This window comes from Orycteropus afer, unplaced genomic scaffold (genome assembly GCF_000298275.1).
Source record: "Orycteropus afer afer isolate SDZICR_OR568_19922 unplaced genomic scaffold, OryAfe1.0 scaffold01179, whole genome shotgun sequence".
Lineage (NCBI taxonomy): Eukaryota > Metazoa > Chordata > Mammalia > Tubulidentata > Orycteropodidae > Orycteropus > Orycteropus afer.
In genome coordinates, this window is record NW_006922766.1 from 206782 (window position 1) to 214198 (window position 7417).

Below are 7417 nucleotides of genomic sequence, written 5' to 3' on the forward strand. Positions count from 1 at the left end.
ATGGCCAGACTTCGTCTCACCTATTTTGGTGATGTTGTAAGAAGGGACCATTCCCTGGAGAAGGATGTCATGCTTGGTAGGGTGGAGGGTCGACAAAAGAGGGGGAGGCCTTCAACGAGATGGATTGATACAGTGGCTGCGATAATGGGATCAAGTATAGCGGGGATTGTGGGGCTGGCATGGGATCGGGCGGTGTTTCGTTCTGCTGTGCATGGGGTCGCTATGAGTCGGAAACGACTCGACAGCACTTAACAACAACAACAACAACAATCACTCCTCTAATTTCTATCATAATAGAACAGTTTTGCCAGTTTTTTAATTTTATATAAATAAAATCATATAGTATGTACTGTTTTGTTCCTGGCTTCTTTCACTTCATATTTGTTAAGATTTGTCATAGGAATTTGTCATACAACAATAATTTCTTTTGCTTTGTTTACTGCTGTGTAGTATTCCATTATATGAAATAAAATAATTTATCCCTTTTTCTGTTGATGTTCATTTGCATTCTTTCCATTGCTAGGGTATTTGACATATAATCTTTATTTTATCCCTGTAATGGCTTGAATTATGTCCCACAAAAAGATATGATGTTCCTACCCCTTGTGCTGTAAGTGTGCTCTTACCTGGAAAGAGGGTCTTTGAAGATATAATCAAGTTAAGATGAGGTCATTATTGTTGTTCAGTGCCATTGAGTTGGCTCCAACTCATACTGACCTTAGGTCCAACAGGATGAAACACTGCCCCCTCCTGTGTCATCCTCATAATCTTTGCGATGCGTGAGCCTACTGTTGTATCCATTTTATCAATCCATCTCATTGAGGGTCGGCCACTTTTGCACTGACCCTCTACTTTGCCAAGCATGATACACTTTTCCAAGGACTGGTCTTCTGACAACATGGCCAAAGTACATGAGATGAAGTCTAGCCATTCCAAGTTCTAAGGAGCATTCCAGCTGTATTTCTTCCAAGACAGATTTGTTTATCTTCCAGTGGCCCATGGTATTTTCAGTATTCTTCACCAACACCAGAATTCCCATTCTTTACAATGTTATGCATAATTTGTTATAACCTACAGAGTCAAATGCCTTTGCATAGTCAATAAAACACAGGTAAACATCCTTCTGATATTCTTTGCTTTCAGCCAATATACAGGTGGCATCAGTGATGATATCCTTCATTCCATGCCCTCTTCTGAATCTGACTTGAATTTTTCGCAGTTCCCTCTCAGTATACCACTACAACCATTTTTGAGTTATCTTCAGCAAAATTTTAAGTTGCATGGATTATGAATGATATAGCTTGATAATTTCTGCATTCTTTTGGATCACCTTTCTTAGGAATTGGCACAAATATAGATCTTTTCTAGTCAGTTGGCCAAATTTCTTGACATAAACAAATGAGCATCTCTAGCACCGCCTCCATTTCTAGAATTTTGTTTTTCACTAGTTCTTCTAGTGCAGCTTGGACTTCTTCCCTCAATACCATCAATTCTTGATCATATGCTACCTCTTGAAATGGTTGAAATCAACTTTTTCTTTTGGTACAGTGACTGTGTATTGCTTCCATCTTCTTTTGATGCTTCCCACATCATTTAATATTTTGCCCATAGAATTCAGTATTGCACCTTGAAGCTTGCATTTTTTCTTCAGTCCTTTCAGCTTGAGAAATGACAACTGTGTTCTTCCCTTTTGGTTTTCTAATTCCAGGTCGTTGCACATTTCCTTATAATACTTTACTTTGTCTTTTCAAGCTGCCCATCGAAATCCTCAGTTCAGCCCTTTTATTTCAGCAGTTTTTCCATTTGCTTCAGTTACTCTCTGTTCAAGAGCAAGTTTCAGAGTCTCTTCTGACATCTATTTTGGTCTTTTCTGTCTTTTTAATGACCTTTTTCTTTCTTCATGTATGATGTTCTTGATGTCATTCCACAGCTCTTCTGGTCTTCAATCACTGGTGTTCGACACATCAAATCTATACCTTAGATAGCCTTTAAATTCAGGTGGGATATGATTAAGGACATATTTTGGCTGTCATGGACTTGCTTTAATTTTCTTCAGCTGCAACTTGAACTTGCGTGTGAGTAATTGATGGTTTGTCCCACAGTCAGCTCCTGACCTTGTTCTAACTGATGATATTGAGCTTCTCCATGACCTCTTTCCACAGATGTAGTTGATTTGATATCTGCGTATTCCATCTGGTGAGGTCCACATGTATAGTCACTGTTTCAGTTGTTGAAAAACAATATTTGCAATGATGAATAAATCATTGCTCTTGCAAAATTCTAGTATGAGATCTTTGGTGTCATTTCTATCATCAACACCATATTTTCCAATTCTGGCACTCTAATCACCAGTAATTATCAATACATCTTGATTGCATGTTTGTATGCTTTTTCCAACTTGTGCAGTCTGAGGTTATTAGGGCGGACCAAAAATATGTGTCATCTTGGCCTGGCCATGATTCTCAGTAGTTTCGCAGTTACACAGTGATTTAATTTGGCAGTTATGTAATTATGTGATCATCTCTCATGATGTGATCAGCCAATCAGTTTTAAGGGGATTAGAGTGGAATGCAGCATCTTTACTCAGGTCACTGCCCTGGTCTGATGTAAGGGCAATTTCCCTGGTGTGTGGCCTGTATCACTTTTTATCTTATAAGAGAGAGGATTGAGCAGAGACTGAGGGACCTCAGTACAATAAAGAATGAAGAGCCAGGAGCAAAATGTGTCCTTTGGACCTGAAGTCCCTGTCCTAAGAACCTCCTATACCCAGGAGAAGAGTGATGCAAAGACATATGGAGATCTGCAAAGAACACAGTGCCCACAGATTTTGAAAGGAGACAAGGGCCTTCCACCAGAGCCAACAGAGAGAGAATGCTTTCCTAAGAGCTAGCACCCAGAATTTGGACTTCTAGCCTCCTAAACTGTGAGAGAATAGATTTATGTTTGTTCAAGCCATCCACTTGAGGTATTTCTGTTATAGCAACACTAGGTAATTAAGACAACCCTAATCCAGTATGACTAGTGTGTTTATAAGAGGAGAGGAGATAAAGACATGGGAAGAATGACAGACAGAGATTGGAGAGATATATCTACTAATCAAGGACCACCAAATACTGTCAGGAACACCAGAAGCTAAGAGAAAGGTAGATTCTCCTCTAGAATCTTCAGAAAGAGAATAGCCCTAATGACACCTTGATTTGGGACTTCTAGCATCTAGGACTGTAAGAGAATACATTTCTGTTCTTGTAATCACCTAGTTTGTGGTAGTTTGTCATGGCAGCCCTAGGAAATAAGATCCTTGGTCAATATAGACCACCAAAAAAAGCTGAGTTTATCAACTGCAGGGAAGTCACACACTAATATTTTCATTGACCTAGGTGCTTACCTGTCAATTTGTTGTACTGTGGTGGCTTGTGTATTGCTGTGGTGGTGGAAGCTATGACACCAGTAATTTTACATACCAGAAAATTACAAAAAGAAAACCAAATCTGTCTTAAAAGAATGTGCCTTAGAAGTGAGAATGGTGAGACTTTGTCTCACTTACTTTATAGATACCATCAGGAGGGTCCTATCTCTGGAGAAGGAAAGCATGCTTGGTGAAGCAGGGGGTCATAAAAAAAAAAATCCTCAATATAATGGATTGACACATTGGGCTGCAGCAATAGGCTCAAACATTCCTACTTGTAAGGATGCCATAGGATCAAGAAACATTTCATTCTGTGTGTGAGAACCAACTCAACAGCACCTAACCACATCAACAGGTCCCAACAAAAGGCATATTTCTGCCAAAAAATGTTTATTTTCATCCTTAGAGACAATGCAACTTCCATAATGTAATGAATTAGTGACTTGGTTTGCTTTACCTATAACAATGAGATTCAAATTTGAAGCTCAAGTTTTATCTCTTTGAAAATGAATGGATTTCTTCATAACCATATTTTAACTCTTCTCTGAAACTCTTTCCCAGAAACTGTACTTCCTTTGAAAATATACTTTAATTATATAGGTTTTTCCAACTTACAATATGAATTACTGAAATCCTCTTAAATGTCATTGTAGAATGAAGCAGGGAAAAAAAAACATTTAAAATGTACCTGTGACTTAGTCATTTCCTCTACTTTCTGGAAAGGAGCGGGACCTGTGAAAATAGATCAAGGGAAAAGGAAAAAGAAAAAAAAAAAAAAATTAGACCAGGCTTGCTTTGTAGTTTCAGAAACCTCCACCCAAAATGCATATTAAAAGCCTTTCTACAGTGAATATTTGGATTAATCAGAAAGGCTCAGAATAGCATACCCAGCTACCCAGAGGGAGTGAGTAGTTGCACCTGTGGGCTTGGAATCATAGTCACAGGGGACATTGAATTCAATTGGCATAACACACTACACAAAACATTGTTCCACCTCCTATTTTGGTGAGTCGTGACTGGGATCTTAAAAGCTTGCAAGCAGTCATCTAGATGCAATGATGTGTCTCTCCTAATCCAAAGCAAAGAAGAATGAAGAAAACCAAAGATTCTTGGAAACAATTAGTCCAAGCGACTGGTACACCAAATGATCTTCAGCCTGTATGACGATGAGGCCAGAAGAACTAGATCATGCCCAGCTACCATTGTCAACCACTCCGAGCGAGATCTATGTAGGAGATCCTGAATAGAGTAGGAGAACAGTGTGGAACAAAACTCAAAATCATTTGGAAAAAAAAAAGAGAAGAGGGACCAGGTTTGCTGGTCTGATAGAGCCTGATGGAACTGCTGAGACTATGGCCTCTAGCTGCCTTTCAGGTCTGGAACTGAACCTCACACCTGTGCCTTCCAGCCAAACAAGACAGGCATATGAGGTGAACATTTACACTAGGGAGATACACTCCTTGAAGAGAACAATCATGGGAGAATAGAAGGGTTGTGTACGCACAGGAGACAACTCAGGGGGCAAGGGTGCATAGAGGGAAGAACACAGGGAAGAGGTAACTATGGGGAAGAAGTGGGAGGGGAACTCTTGCATTGCAGTAAATTGTAGTCAAAGTCATGAGACAAAGTGTATGTGAACTGCTATATGGAAAGGGAATTTGCTCTGTAAACTTTCACCCAAAGCACAATAAAATAATAATAAAAAGGCCCAGAATATTCACAATGCAGAGGTAATAATAGGTATTATTATGACTGTTAGGATTATGTGAAGCTTAGATGTACGGTGGATAGAAATGGGAGTGAATGTTTTAGTGTGTCATCAATTTGTCAATAGCTCTGTATCAGAAACAGTTCACAGTGGAGCAGAAAGTCCTGTAACTTCAAAAAAGGATATATTCTAATTATGAAACTGACAAAACACCCAAAATATTTCAGTGTTTTGAGACACTTAAAGAAGAAATAATTGCTGTTGTTGTTACACGCTATTAAGTCTGTTCCAACTCATAGTGACCCCATGTACAACAGAACAAAACAGCCTTGGAGCTATTGCTATATTTGAGCCCATCATTATAGCCACTGTGCCAATTCAATTCATTGAAGGTCTTCCCCTTTTTCGCTGACCAACCACTTTACCAAGCATGATATCCTTCTCCAGAAAATTATCTCTCCTTATAACATGACCAAAGTAAGAGAGATGAAGTCTGGCCATTTTTGCTTCTAGGGAGCATTCTAGCTGTATTTCTTCTGGCAGTCCATGGTATATTCAATATTCTTCACCAACACCACAATTCAAACACATCAATTTTTCTTCCATCTTCCTTATTCATTATCCAGCTTTCATATGCATATGAGGTGATTGAAAAGACAATAGCTTGCGTTAGGTGCACCTTAGTCTTAAAAGTGACATTTTTTTAAAGAGGTCTTTTGTAGCAGACTTGTTGTTGTTGTTATGTGCCATGGAGTTGGACCCGACTCATAGCGACCCCTCCTTGGGTTGCCGAGGCAGTATCACTAAGGAAGTAGATTACCCCATCTTCCTTCCAAGGAGTGGCTGGTGGGTTTGAACGGCCAGCTTTCTGGTTAGCAGTCATTTGCCTTAGGCATTATGCTACCAGAGCTCCTTGCAGCAGATTTAGCCAGTGGAATATGCCCCTTGATTTCTTGACTGCTGCTTCCACGGGCATATATTGTGGATCCAAGTAAAATGAAAACTTTGAAAACTTCTAGTAACATGAATAACAAGTAAAAGGGGTGATGTCACAACAGAATAAACAGAAATAAAAAGAAAAAAATCAGGATACTATGAAGAATTGTACTCCAACAAACTTGAAAACCTAGAACAAATGGACAGATTTCTAGAAACACACTACTTATCTAAACTAACACAGACTGAGGTAGAAAATTTGAAAAGCCCCATCACAAAAGAAGAAATTGAACAGGTCATAAAAAAATTACCAATAAAAAAAGAAAAAAAAAAAAAACTTTAGACCAGACTTGCATTGTAGTTTCAGAATCCTCCACCCACAATGTATATTAAAAGCCATTCTATAGTGAATGATATTTGGATTAATAAGGCCCAGAATATTCACAATACAGAGGTACTAATAGGTATTATAATGACTGTTAGGATCATGTGAAGCTTAGATGTAAGGTGCATACAAATAGGAGTGAATGTTTGAGTGTGTCATCAATTTGGCCCGGATGGTTTCACTAGAGAATTCTACCAATCATTCACAGAAGTGGTAACACCAATCCTACTCAAACTATTCCAGAACATAGAAAAGGATAGACTCCTCCCAAATTCATTTTACAAAATAACCATAACCCTGACAGCAAACCCAGGCAAGAACACTACTAGAAAAGAAAACTACAGACCAATATCCCTCATGAAGATCACAAAGATCTTCAAAAAAAATCCTAGCCAATAGCCTCCAACAACATATCAAAAAAAAATAATACATCATGCCCAAGAGGGATTCATACTAGAGATGCAAGGATGGTTCCACATTAGGAAAAAAAAAAAAAAAAAAGACACAAACAACCAAACTCACTGCCATCGAGTCAATAGCCTACTCATAGTGACCCCTCCTTGGGTTTTCAAGGTGGTACCTCTACGGAAGTAGATTTCCCAATCTTCCTTCTGAGGAGCAGCTTTCAACAATAGAAAAACAATCATTGTAATCCACCACATAAGTAAAATACGGAAAACAATCACATGATCATATCAATAGCTGCAGAAAAGGCATTTGATACAATCCAACATCATTCTTGATAAAAACTCTCAAAAAAAAAAAGAATAGAAAGGAAATTCCTTAACATAAAAAGCACATATATGCAAATCAACAGCCAACAGCCAACATTATTCTCAACGGAGAGAGACTGAAACCATGCCCCTTGAGAACAAGAACCAGACAAGGATGCCTTCTATCTCCTCTTGTAGAAAAGTCCTAGCCAAGGTAAGAAAGGGAAATAAATCAAAGGTATCCAAATTGGCAAGGGAGAACTAAAACT